Source organism: Monodelphis domestica, chromosome 6 (assembly GCF_027887165.1).
Source record: "Monodelphis domestica isolate mMonDom1 chromosome 6, mMonDom1.pri, whole genome shotgun sequence".
Lineage (NCBI taxonomy): Eukaryota > Metazoa > Chordata > Mammalia > Didelphimorphia > Didelphidae > Monodelphis > Monodelphis domestica.
Genome location: NC_077232.1, coordinates 302752276 through 302767143, shown reverse-complemented (window position 1 = coordinate 302767143; position 14868 = coordinate 302752276). Strand labels below are relative to the sequence as shown.

Here is a 14868-nt window from a genome sequence, read left to right as displayed (position 1 = left end):
CTGGGTTATAGGTGGACAACAAAAGAAGAAAGCAGAATTTAGAAGGGCCCAGAAAACTTTCAAATCACAGGCACCAGTCTTTCCTGAACACCCATATACCCAGAGAAAAGATAGTACTAGAAGTGGGGAAGAATGAAGGAGGAAAAATGGGGACAGACTTACTGTAGAAGGTGAGATTTGAGCTGAGTCTTGAAGGAAATCAGAGAAACTAGGAGGTTGAAAAGGGGAAGAATGGACAGTGTAAAAAATAGACTCGAATACAGGACTACAATCCCCATGAGCCTTTGCTCCACTTCCCCAGAATGCCTTGTAATCTCACCTGGGCCGAGATCGAGAAGGTATTTAAGTTGATTCAAAGGCTTTTGAAAGGCTTTCGGCTTTTTGGACTTCCGTTTTGGAGCAGACACGGCTCTTTCCAGAATGTAGGTGAGGTCTAGGCCTCTGGCCTAGACCCGTGTTTTTTCTTATCCTGTATTTTCTTTTAATCCTTAACTTTAATAAACCTCTAAAAAATATAATACTCCTTGCAGAGAGAAACTAATTTCTACCTGCCTCAGATGCCTCAGTCTCCCCATATTCCATAAATTTTAATCTTTACAACAGTCAGTGAAAATGCACACAGTGTTGGGAAATGGAGGGTCATAGGAATAGCAAGAAAGCCAATGTTGCAGAAATATGTAGAGGAGTAAAGATTTTGAGGTAAACTCTTATGGCAATAGGTAAAGAAGAAACAAGTATGTCTTCATACTGTATTAGAAAGGATAATCTGGGAGATATTTCTAGTTGTGATAATTGAGATACTCTGGCAGTGACTAGAGAGATACTAGGGGAAACCTATGAGTTTCTGGTTGTAATAGAGGCATACTACTACCAGGGGAAACCTCAAGGTGCCTAATTATAATAGAGACAGAGATACTTCTGAGAGATAGAGAGATACTACTAGAGGGGATACTCTGGATTTGCCTGTTGATCCCTACTGATGGCTAATAGATCCAGATATTTCCTACCCTCCACCCTTCACCTTCCAGTTTTCCACCCACACCCTCCTGCCTCCCTTCCCTTCCCCCCTGTTAGTCAGCCACCCTTCTAAGTAATTCAAAGGTGAACTGTGAGGTTTAGAGAAGATATTCTTGTTCTCTTTCTCAAGTAAGGAGATTTATTGGGGAAGTCAGGATGTAAGATAAGGTGAGAGGGATGGGTTATCCATAATCTATAAGGAGGGTTAGGAGGATTTTGGGAAATGTCAGTCCAGTCACAACTGTGACACAAAAGTCTGTCAGGGAGATGGGAGGACAACTGTTTAATCTTCTTTCTTCTTCCTTCAAACTTGCATCTCAAATATACAATCAGTTCTTTAGGTTCAACTACCACCATCAGCCACACAAAACCTTTTTCTTGCCTCCCCTCTCTCTAAAGCCAAGAGAGAGTTCTTCAGCTGTGGGGTTAGCTTCCAACTGCCTTTCCTGGGAACATTCCACCTGGAATGTCACGTTTTGATTGGCAGATCAATCCCTCACTTTCTGTCTTGCAGGCATGTAGTCAAGCAGTTGCCTTTCCTCAATGTTTTTACTCCCTCAGTTTGTCCTCTGCTTGTGGGTAGTGTTTTTTCTCACAGATCCCTGCAGATTGTTCAGGGACATTGCCTTGACACTAATGGCAAGGTCCATTATGTCCAATTATACCATAGGTTATCAGTCTCTGTGAACAATGTTCTCCTGGTTCTGCTCCTCTCACTCTGCATTACTTCCTGGAGGTTGTTCCAGTCCCCATGGAATTCCTCCAGTTTATTATTCCTTTGAGCACAATTGTGTTCCATCAACAACATATAACACAATTTGTTCAGCCATTCCCCAATCAAAGGGCATCCCCTCATTTTCCAGTTTTTTTGCCACAACAAAGAGCACAGCTATGAATATTCTTGTACATATCTTTTTCCTTATTATCTCTTTGGGGTATAAACCCAGCAGTGCTATGGCTGGGTCAAAAGGTAGGCAGTCTTTTAGTGCCCTTTGGGCATAGTTCCAAATTGCCCTCCAGAATGGTTGGATCAATTCACAATTCCACCAGCAATGAATTAGTGTCCCTACTTTGCCACATCCCCTCCAACATTCATTACTTTCCATAGCTGTTATGTTAGCCAATCTGCTAGGTGTGAGGTGATACCTCAGAGTTGTCTTGATTTGCATCTCTCTGATTATCAGAGATGTAGAACACTTTTTTATGTTCTTACTAATAGTTTTGATTTCTTTAACTGAAAACTGCCTATTCATGTCCCTTGCCCATTTATCAATTGAAGAATGGCTTGATTTTTTGTACAATTGATTTAGTTCTTTGTAAATTTGAGTAATTAAATCTTTGTCAGAAGTTTTTGTTATGAAGATTGTTTCCCAGTTTGTTATTTCCCTTAAGACTTTGGTTACGTTGGTTTTGTTTGTACAAAACCTTTTTAATTTGATGTCATCAAAATTATTTATTTTACATTTTGTGACTCTTTCTAAGTCTTGCTTGGTTTTAAAATCTTTCCCTTCCCAAAGGTCTGACATGTATACTATTCTGTGTTTTCATAACTCTTTCCTAACCATATCTGAGTACTTAGGTTTTGCTTCAGTGTTTATAGCCTATTGCATTTCATGCAAGTCCGGAGCTTAGTTACCTAGTTTGTGTATTTTATGTGTTTTTGTTATTAATCTCAGTGGTTGTTGTTAATGCAGGACCCTTTGGCATGCATCATTGCCAAGTTATGTCAGTGCCCAAGGAGCTGAGCTCAAGGCTCTGCTCATGGCCTTAGAATTAGCTAAAGGGAAAAGAGCTAATATTTTTCTGGATTCACAATATGCTTTCTCCACTGTACATAGGTCATCATACATATGGAAAAACAGAGGGTATAAAACTTCAGCTGGGAATCCAATTGTATATGGCAATCTGATAGATCGTATTATAAGTGCTGTAGACTTTCCTAAAGAGGTGGCCATAATCCATTGTAAGGCACACACTCATGGAAAGGACTGAATATCCCTAGGGAATGACAGAGCAGACATAACATCGAAAAATGCTGCTTGGTTTGGTCCCCACCATGTGCTGAATTTCTCTCTGATCGAAAGGCATAATCTCTCTCTCTCTCTTTTTTTTTGAAGTCTTACATACTCAGTGAGCATGTGAGGTTTTTAATGGTAACCACGGAAGTTGGGTGCACACCCACCTGTCTCTACATGAAAAATTCTAGAACCATGGCCAGGTGTTCTGGCTAGACTCAGGTGTCCTGCATGAATCCACCAATCTAAACTGGCAATCTGACAAAGTATTACCATGTAGAGGTCAAAGGGGGAGTCCCTTGGCATGGAGCTTCTCATCATCCATTTAAAACCACCTCTATGAGTAGAGTGGCAGAAAATCAGAGGGGCTTTTAGAAAGGCCTCCTCCCAGCACTGAGGGCTTTCTAGGGTCCACTCCATAGCTCTTGAAGCGCTCCCCCTTGCTTTAAACACTTGGTGAGGGAGGACGGTTGAACAGCTTAGCCTTGCCTCTTTTGTGGGAGTTGATGGAAGAAGGGGAGTGTAAAGCCAAGAGTGTAGAAGTCCAATGAGTGCACTTGAAAAAGGCAATCAGTCTGAATATGGGAATGCAGGAGAATGGCAGAGCTATACCTCTGGCCAAATGACCTCCTTGAAAGGTTGGCCTAAAAGGGAGGAAACAGGGAAAATAAAAGTCACCAAGAAAATGGCAAAATCTTAGAAACATTCAATGGCTAGTAGAGCAGTGGTTGGGTAAGAAAGGGAATCACTCCCTTTTTCTTTTTACAGAATTATCTCTTCCCATCCCTTATTTTGACCTTCTTACTGTTTCCTCAGGTCTTAGGGTTACCAGTTACCCTTCCAGGCACAACAGACAGGAAGCTCAAGAAGAAAGACCACCAGAGCTGGGGACACACGGGGGACACAGGACACGGGACATTCAGTGAGAGATGGGTCCTCCTTGGGGGATGAGGTGCTGGCCATTTCTCCCAGGCCAACTTGTAAGGCACAGATGGTAGAAGTCAAGGCAAGTCTCTGAGCACATTCGGGCTCGCAGGAGCTACTGGGAGAAGGTGGCTTGGCGTTCTCTGAAGAGAGCCCTCCGGTGTTTTCTGTCCTCCTCCTCCTGCTTTCGGGCATTCTGCTCTACTTTGATCTCAGCTTCAAACCGGCTGGTCACGGACAGGGCATGGACCTTGGCTTCAAAGAAATTCTTGGCTCCTTTCACACCTTCCATGGCCACGTCGATCTCGGAGAACTTGGCCAGGGACATCAAGCCACCATCTTCCTCCAGTTCCCCTGAGGCTGCTTTGCGGAAAATCAGCAAAAACTCCCGAAAGCTGAGCTTGCTGTCGAGGTCCTCATCCACCTCCCTGATCATTTCCTTTAGCCCCAGGTGGGTCTGGGGGGGCCCCCAGCTTCTCCATCATCAGCTTCAGTTCCATCAGGTCGATGTAGCCATCCTTCCCAGAGTCATACCGTCGGAAGAGGCTCTCCATGTCCTTGATCTGGCGGCAGCTGAACTCGCGAAACTCGGTGTAGGGCTTGAAGACCTTGATGGGCCGGGGCTGCGCCTTTCCCTCGTGGATGCCCTGACGCCGTTCAGCTGCTCCTTGAGCTCGGAGCCCGGGTTGGCCGTGAGCTCCTTGGCGGGTGGCTTGTCTCCCGGGCTCGGGGAACTGCAGGGCCAGGCCGGCACGGGCACCCTGTCGAAGCCGTTTTGCTGCCGGATCAGGACGCCCTTGACCTCCTGCTCCAGCCTCAGCCTCCGCTGCAGCTTCAGGGCGAGCTCGTAGCTGGCCAATTGCCCGAGAACTCACAGTCCCCACGGACCGGGCCGGCTCCCTCGCCAGCCCGCTCATCCACGCGCCCCATCGCTGCTTCCCATGAGCGGCTCAGAACTTCTCTGTCGAAAGGCGTAATCTCACTGAAGCCTATGATGGAGAAGAAATATAGTCATGGAAAGAGCAGCTAGGCTCTAAACTAACCAAAGGCATCTGGATTGCTCAAGGGGGTAAGCCTATTCTCCCTAAAAAGCTATATCAACATCTATGCACCATAATTCATGCAAAGGGACATTATGGAGTGCAAGGGATTCTGGATACCATACAGAGGTATTGGACAGTACCAGGAATTACAACAAATGCCATTAGAACTTGTCAGGCATGTGAAACATGCAGAAGATATAATCAAGGATATTTTAAGAGTGTAGCATTGGGAGGCAGATTATTCAGCTATATGCCTTTCCAGTGTATTCAAAAATTGATTATATCAACATGCCTAAAGACAAAGGATACAAATATGCATTGGTGATTGTGGATAGACTGACTAGATGGGTTGAAGCATGTCCATCCAAGAAAAATGATACTGCGATGGTACTGAGATTTCTATTAAAGGAGATTATACCTAGACATGACATTCCCAATACCATAGATTTGGACAAGGGGTCCCACTTCACTTCCCAGGTTCTACAAGAAATCAACAAGAACTTGGGGATCAAGTGCAATTACCATTCAGTTTATTGGCCCCAAAGTTCCAGTCAGGTCCAGCGTATGAATAAAGAATTGAAAACACAAATAGGTAAACTCTGCTCAGAAACACACTTAAAATGGACAGATGTCTTGCCTCTTGCTTTGTTCAATATAAGAACCAAGCCTAGGACTGATTTGCATATATCACCATTTGAAATGCTATATGGTCAGCCACTTTTCCATGGTAGGAGAGTAAAGCCACCTTAATTATCCATGTTAAGAGGGGAATGTGTTCTTCATGAATATTTAAAACAGATACAACGTAGAATTGAAGAACTAAGGAAACTGGGTTTGCTTGTGCAAAGGATACCATTAGACTTTTCGTTGCATAAGATAAAACCAGGTGATAAGATATATGTCAAGAACTTTAATAGAGAATCTCCTACAAAACCAAGATGGATTGGACCAACTACGGTCATAATGACAACCCCAACGTCTATAAAGGTTGATCAAAGAGATCCATGGTTCCATGCTTCACATGTAAAATTACATCACACCCATAATATTGAATAGCCCTAGGAAAATAATTAAGTGATAACAGTCCCTACTAAAAACACAGGAAAGCACATGAGAGTACTTGCCACTAGAATTCAGACAAGAGAGCATTGCACATGTTAAAGTGACAACAGGAAAACACCCCTGAAGCAAATAGATAGAAAAGAAAAAAGAAAGAAAAGCCAGTAAAACAAATAGAAACATGCATTTAAAAGAGTATAGCAGCCACAAAGAATATCTATATATTTTTATACAAAGTCTCTGCCAGCCAACCATAGTTACAGAAGAGAAACAATGTTATTATAAATGAATACATAATTATCTGAATACTATCTCTAAGAAATAAGTACAGTAACCATACAAGAAACAATTACAGTAACCATATAATAAATCTCCTTGTAAAAAGTCACACAGCAAAAGATTAGAAACAACTTCAAATCACTATTCTTAAAGTCCTGAGAACCTATGCATAATGCTCACACCCATCCATGAAGAACACATGTATAGCTTACTTACATGCATGAAGATGTACATATGCAAATCTTACTCTCATGCATGAAGATGTACACATGTAATGATTATACACATGAAGAATTGTTGATGAATTCTGACAAACATTCAGGAAGATCTCATCTTACTTCCATGCACATGTAAATTTCACTCTTACATGCATACATATTTGTGTTTGTTCCCTTGTGTTCCTAGTTCCTGATTATTCCAATAGATCCTGATTTGAAGAACACAAGTCTTCAATAAAAAAGTGAAAGAATACAGGAAAGTGACATGCTGACCAGATAGAGGACCAGAGAAGAAGAAAGAGTTTATACAAGCAACACAAAAGGACATGGAAGGACTTTGAAATTTTGGAACTTTTGATCATGAAGATATGTAAGAATGCATCATACATGTTAACATCATATATACACATCCACATCCTACATAGAAAAGGAAGATATCTCATGGAATGTGTAAGTATGCAACATACAGGATAGCTACATAACAAGAGACACAGATAAAAATTTCTGTGGAAAATTCAAACAGACTAAGATATTTCTTATCTGCATGAGTTTGCACAGAAATTTAGAATGGTGTATATGTGTAAATCTGTAATAAGTACAACATATGTACATATGTAAATACTAATTGATTAACAAACTAACTATATTAATTTATTAGTATTCCAACTACTAACAATAGTGACAGCCTAGTGAATTTGTTCAAGTCTTAAGAAAATAGTGACAGACATGGAAGTTCTTAAGTATAGAAGTTAGATTACATTGTTATTGCAAGTTAGTATTTGTTAGTGGTAGGAATTTTCTTGGTTAAATTTATAGATATTAGGAAATAGGACAATTGCGTATTCTGAACGTTAGTGAAATTCTTGGAATGATTTGAAAAATTATTACAGGATTTGTTATGAAATAACTATGTTCATGTAAATCCCTTACCTAAACCATTTCCCTATACCCACTCTTAGCACTAGGTAGACAGAATAGCAAAGATAAGTTAGGATTTTGTTATTTTTTGGGGGGGGGGTAAGGGAATATTTAAGATGGTACAGAGTTAAGAATAGATAGATAGAGTTATATTAAAGGTAAATATTATTGACATTCACAGATGCAGATTTCTTTAAAAAGGAAAAATGGGGGAATGTGGAAGACGCATGAAGGAAGAGAGAATTTTCATGCATGCAAGATAGAAAGTGAGGGACCTCATCTGCCAATCAAGGTGAACATTCCAAATAGAATGTTCCCAGGAAAGACAGTTGGAGAGTCAAGCTAGGCTGAAGAGGAAAGAAGCTCTGAACAGATCCCCGGTTAGCTTCTGTCCTAGGCTGAAGGACCCTTGGGGGCACTTCTGGAGATAGGCTGAGAAGAAATTAACTTTTGTTGGTGGCTTAGAGTGTGAAGAACTGATTGTATATTTGAGATTTGAGTTTGAAGGAAGAAGAAAGAAGATTAAACAGTTGTCCCCCCATCTCCTTGACAGACTTTGGTGTCACAGTTGTGACTGGACTGACATTTCCCAAAATCCTCCTAACCCTCCTTATAGACTAGGGACAACCCTATTCCTTTCACCTCATCTTCCATCCTGTCTTATCTTTCCCAATAAACCTCCTTACCTGAGAAAGAGAACAAGAGTTTCTTCTCTAAACCTCACAGTTCACCTTTGAGTTACATAGAAAGGTGACTGACTAACAGGGGGAGGGGAAGGGAGGCAGGAGGGTGTGGGTGGAAACCTGGGAGGTGAAGGGTGGAGGGTAGTAAATATCTTGATCTATTTAGTCATCTGCAGGGATCAACAGGCAAATCCAGAGTATCCCCTCTAGTAGTATCTCTCTATCTCTCAGAAGTATCTCTATCTCAATTAATGGAGGGTCATAGGAATAGCAAGAAAGCCAATGTTGCAGAAATATGTAGAGGAGTAAAGATTTTGAGGTAAATTCTTATGGAAATAGGTAAAGAAGAAACAAATATGTCTTCATACTTATAATGTATTCAAGGGAAACATAAGGATTTGAATAAGACAAATGCAGAGTTTTGGTTTGGTGAGGACCTTTGGTCATGTTTTGGTGGTCTTAAGATAGGAAATAAAATGTAGTAAATGTAGTAAAAAAAAACATATTAGGGAAAAAGTGGGACAGAAGGGGAACTCATATCTATGGGGTAAGTGAGAAGTAGAGTGTGGAGACATGGAATAAAGGATTAAATCACATTAAATGGGATGATTGGATTTTTAATGAAACCACTCTTATCTGAGCCACAGGAGCAAAGGCTGGAAACACACACATACACACATAAGCACACACACACATATACATACACACATAATTTAGTGTAGAAAACCATTGATTTAAATAGGGAAACAGGAAAATATGGGGAAAGGGAAGAAAGGAAAACAAAATAGAGAGTCAAATCAATACCTCAAATTTGCAAACTTGAGACACAGGAAGCATTAAGTGCCTTTGATATTAATTTGGAAGTGAAGAGGGCTTATTAGGGAGAAGGAATATTTCAGTTTTGAACATGATGAGTTTTAGATGTATCTGGAATGTTTAATTTGAAATGTTCAATAGACAATTAGTGATACCAGACTGAAACTCAAACTCAGAAAAGAGACTAGGACTGGATATAGATATTATATATATGTGTATATACATATACACATATCTACATATGCATATACACACATACATATACACTCATATGTGTTTACATGTATATGCATCAATATACATACATATACATATTTGAGACATCTATAGAAGAGATCTCAGGACAGAATACTGATGAACATCCATAATCAGGGGACATGATGTAGATGATTAACTGGCAGAAGAAAATGAAAAAGAGTAGTTAGACTGGCAGGAGTCAAACTAGGTGTAAGCAATATCATAAAAACTCCAAAAGGGAAGAGTATTCAGGAGGACAAGATGATCAACAGTATAAAATGTAGAACATAGGTTGAGAATGATTCAGAATGAGAAAAGATTCAAATTTTTCAATTCACTGGTAACTTTGGAGAGAGAAGTTTTTATTTGATGATGAGGTCAGAAGTCATATTCTGAAAGATAGGAAGTGAGAAAGGTGAGAAAGTGGAGGCAGAGAGAGTAGGAAGATTTTCTAAGGAGTTTGGGAGAGATTAATAATAAATATAGACATTTGCTAGTCTGTATGTACTCCCTGGGAATGCAGTTGGAAAAGAGGCACTCGAAAGGTGGCATCCCTGGAGAAGAGAGATAAATTTAACACTGTTGTTTGTCAGAGCACTATTTCTGGCTGTGGGTTCAGAGCTAAAAAATAGAGAAAATGATAAATTCTTTTGCTGGGCCTTTTCAGAATACAGAGAACTTTTATCCTGGGCACTCCAGTTGGGTAATAAGTTAGTATCACTGTGGGGAGCATATAGGAATGACCCTGTTCCTTGCTTTTCCCCTCTGTTGTATCACAATATTTGACTTTCTAGCAAATATTGTATAGCTTGTTATATGTGTGTGTATCACTCACATTGTTTATGTAATTATTATTATTATTATTATTATTTTGTCCAAATAGAGGACAAGGGGACCCAGATTTTAAATGTGTTTCCCACTTCAAAGTCTCAGGTGCTTTGGCCTGTTGCTGAGATGGTTTCTTGTCCTGCAGCCCAGATGCAGATCTGTAGGGACTTTTGATGGGGCTTTTATAGGCCCCAGAAATGCCATCACCTCTTTGTGTTAGCATCTCTGGTCTGGCACAGTACTGGTACTGCTATAGGTCTTGAAGCACAGCCAAGACCATGTATGTATTCATACCGCGTGGGCCATATTTGGAAGAGCCTGTAGTGCTACTACTTTCCGACTCTGCTTATTTATCATTTTGCCTTTCTCTGTCTTGTATGTACATAGTTATTTGTGTGTTGCCTCCCCATTAGAATGAACTCCTTGAGGATGGTGACTATTTTTACTCTCTTTTGTATCTCTAACACTTAGCATAGTACCTGGCACATAACAGGTGCTTAATATGCTTCTTGGAATTGATTGAGATCATCGTGGAGGTTGACTGGTTGCCCGTCTGCTTGAGTCTAGCATGAAGCTCTCTGAAAATGTTGCCTAACTCAAGGGGGCATAATCTAGTATTCACAGAGGGCCAGGCTAGCCAATTCTTTGATTTTCAGTGACTTTCTATATTTGGCTCAGAGAGTATCTCTTGGAGTTTCAGATGGGTGAATATTACGGCTCTGGAGAGCTGTTCCAGCTGGTTGGATATCCAGGACATGGGGGATTAGTCCAATAGGATGATGATGTTCAGGGCTCTACCATCATTTAGGGAATCATTGTTGCTGAGGAGAAAAAGCCCCAGACTTGGAATAAAGGTAGGCTTGGTTTTCAGTGCTGTTTCTGATACTTACAAAGGGTATAAGCCAGGGTAAATCATCTAAACTCTCTGAGCCTTACTTTCTTCAATTGGTAAAATGAGGCTCATACTCCCTCGCAGTAGAGTTCTGAGATAAGTGCTTTGTAAACCTTCAAATGCTATAAAATGTCAAGCTGAAGCTTCCTAATCTTCTTGCTCAATAGCATTAGAGCTTCAACTAGGGAGAGAAGATGGATTCTTATGTCTGCATACACACACACATACACACAAATATATATATTTTAAACCCTCACCTTCTGTCTTAGAATCAATATTGTGTACTGGTTGTGAGGCAGAAGAACGGTAAGGGTTAGGCGATGGGGGTTAAGTGACTTGCCCAGGGTCACACAGCTAAGAAGTGCCTGAAATCAGATTTTAACCCAGGACTTCCCGTCTCTAGGATCTAGGCCTAGGCTAGGCATCTAGGCCTAGCTTTCTATACACTGAACCATCTAGCTGCCCCCCATCTGTATATTTTTTGGAATTTTGAGGGAGCAGTTCTTTGTCCTGAACAATGTGGAGATGGGAGGTAACTGTGGAGAGGAGAAAGACTGCCAGTTTGGAATCAGAGGACCTGAATTCAAATCTTAACTGTACTATTTGCTGTCTGTGTGACCCTAGGCAGATCTACTAAACTATCTGGATCTCTATTTTAACTGCTAGAAAATGAGGTGTCGAATGAGGTGACATCTAATTCTCTTCTAGCTCTAACTCATTGATTCTAAGTCTGACCAACAGAACTGAGTTAATTATTCTATCAGAAAGCCAATGTTAAGGGATAGCCCTGTTTTTCGACAATATTAAAAACATATTGGCAATCCTGTAAATGGGGGTGGGGGTTTCAGTGACGGACCTTGATGGGCTGGCCTGAGCTGCTTTCTTTTTATGTCTTTCTGATGCTTTTACAGTTCATTCTGGGGGCCCCAGTCAGGAAGTCTCCAGTGCTTCTGAAGTAGTATACTCCAGGTAGTGGTCTGTTCACTGTCCTATTCTGTACTCTGCAAATTCTGTCTGAGGCTTGAGTCTGTTGACTTATGCGTGGGTGAGTTTCCATACACTGCTGCTGTATCAAATCAAATCTGACTGAGGCATAAGTAGTCTGCTGGAACTTTCTATAGACTCAGAAGAACTGGTCTGCTGGCTTCCCCTTGGTTTTTTCATCTCTTGCCATATTTCTTACACATCAGGCTGATATAGGGATCTAAAGGTTAGAATGAAGCCCTTACTCTGCTCTTGGGCTCAGGTACATAGTTACTTTTTTGGAACTTGGTCCTTGCTCCTTATACAATATGCCCCACTGCCCCCCCCCCCCCCCCAGCTCCCTTTTGACTATGGCTGTTCCTCTTTGCCCTGGAACTGTGCCCAAGGAATTACTAATGACCAAGAGGGTTGCCTGATTTACCTGCTCCTTCTTCCAGTGCCAGTATAGGGGTTGCCTGGGGTCTCTTCTTAGCCAGATACTTCCTACTCCCTGGGCTGCTACTGTTGTTAGTACACCGCTTCTGCATTGTGCTCTTGGTCAGCCACCATCTCAGAGCTCTCTGTCTATTCTTCGAAGGAGTCCTGGGCCAGAAAAATGACACACTGTGACTTTTTCTCATCTTTTCCAGTCAGAATTTGGCATGATCTGCTTCCTCATTTGTTGTGGAGAAGCCAAGGCAAAATGCTACCTTTGCTATGCTTTCCACCATATTGACTCCATCCCCTCTACATTGCTTTAACATTTTGCAAAGTGCTTTAGGTTTGTTATCTCCACAACAACCCTTGAATATAGGTGCTAATATTAGGTCTTTGTTATAGATGAGGGAATGAAAGCACAGAGAAAGTCCATGACTTGTCTATGATCACACAATTGGTAAATGTTTGAAGTAGGATTGAAGCTATGGTCTTGTTACCTTGTTGCTTCCAAGCTGACTATATGCTGGACTAGGGAGCATAGGACATCCTCTATCTGTCTGGTAAGAGAATTTGGGGCATTAGGGGCAGCTAGATAGCACAGTAGATAGAATGTGAGGTGTGGAGTTAGAAGGATCTGGATTCAAATCTGACCTCATATGCTTTCTAGTTGTATAATTCTAAGCAAGTCACTTCACTCCAGTTGCCTAACACTTACTGCTCTTCTGTTTTGGGATTAATACTAAAAGGTTTAAAAAAGGGGGAAATTTGGGGCATTCGCTGTCTTTCTGGTATGTAGGACCCCTGAACCCCATCTTCTTCTGAAAACATTCACTTTTTTTCAAGCAGGAAAATAATATTCCTCAAAACACAGACATTTCTGGGATTATAGTCATTCCATAGTTGCTGCTTTTCCTTTATGGGACTCACAGGGTTGCAAGTATCTCAAGAACATCTGAAATTGAAAAGCCGCAGGGGAGAAAGGATAATATAGTAGAGAGCTCAAACAACCTGATGCCTGGAGAAGCCTGAGTCTGGGACTCATTATTTGCTGAGCAGGTGGTACTGTTGCCAAAGCTGTATTTACTAAGTGCTTTGGGACTCTGGAGAGGCCAAACTGAAAGGAAAAAGTCTCTCTCTCCTCTCCTCTCCTCTCCTCTCCTCTCCTCTCCTCTCCTCTCTTTGTCTCTGTCTGTCTGTCTGTCTGTCTCTCCCCCTCATTGTCAGGAACTGAGTCCATTGTCACTGAGCCTATGATTTATAGACAGCCACTAGAGTTCACTGTGGGAACTGGTTGTCTTACCATCAGCTGGTCCCTAGGTTTGGTGATTCATCCATAGATGCATAAACACTTAGAGGCCTTATATATTCCCATAAGTTATAGTGGGACTAAAAGTGATTCCGTTGTGATGCCTGAATAAAATATTTCCTAATTAAAAAATAAAGTAGAAAAGAAACTCTGAACTGAGATTCGCTGGCTTGGATCATGGCTTAGATAATAGTGTCGTGTCCCACTCTATGGGCACATGGGGCCCCTGTAGACTGGAGATCATGAGCAATTACCAGTGACAAGAAGTAGTTGTGAAATTCCTATTATGTTCTAAGCACCGCACTGTGTGTTAGGGATACACATCAGAAAGATGGTTCTTGTCCACAAGGAACTGAACATCTAATGGGGAAAGACAACATGCTAAAGTGTAAGGGTTGGGGCAAAGGTACCCTGCTGGGGACACGGTGATGACAGAATCAACATTCTCTAAAGGGAGACCATGGGAGGAGTTTTTACTCCACCCTCCAGCCCTCCAATCAGAGGGTGAAAGGCACCTGAGGGTCCTGAGGAGGTACTAAAGCAGAAGCAATCTCCCTGATGATGTTTCCTGCTGAAGAGCTTCTCCTGGTTGGGTGGGACATGATGCTGTTGGAGGAGCAAATGAACAGAGCAACTGATGGGAACTGAAGAGATGGCTGGGGATTCTGAGCTCTCTGCAAAGGGAGAGCCAGTGCCTCAGAGAGAAAGCAGTAGTTTAATAACTGAGAAATGAATGTGCACATAGAACACACTAGGACAGAAAGAATAGGTATCAGGAAAAAGGACCACTTGTTTTAGGCAACTTCCTTGTTCTAGATGGATTCTGCTCAGGACGGAGATGTGCTAACCATAACAAGACCCTGAAGTTTCCTTTTCTGGCTTAAAATATCATTAATCTAGGGCAGCATTGGAGAAGTATTGGCATGTGTGCCACCCCTGGCACAGCGGAGCTGCTCCCATTCCCCTCTCCCAGCTCCCAAGGACATTTTTTTTGCATGCCCCACCCCTCTGTCCAGTCACCCAAAGCAAACACTTCCTTCACTTCCTCCTATAATGCAGGGGGGCTCACAGACAGCTTGAATTTGCCCTCTGGAGAAAGCCAGGGAGCAAAGTAGATAGAATGCTGGGTCTGGAATCAGGAAAAGCTGTTTAAATCCAGTGTCAGAGACTTGCTAGCTGTTGGACTCTGAGCAAGTCACTTAAAACAAAACAAAACAAAACAAAACAAAAGA

The 14868-nt window shown here is 41.6% G+C and overlaps 1 pseudogene; it reads right to left on the bottom strand.

Moving 5' to 3' along the window:
* Positions 1-3944: 3944 nt before the first annotated feature.
* On the bottom strand, positions 3945-12440 carry LOC100017568 (EF-hand domain-containing protein D1-like; annotated as a pseudogene).
* Between the last annotated feature and the right edge of the window lie 2428 nt (positions 12441-14868).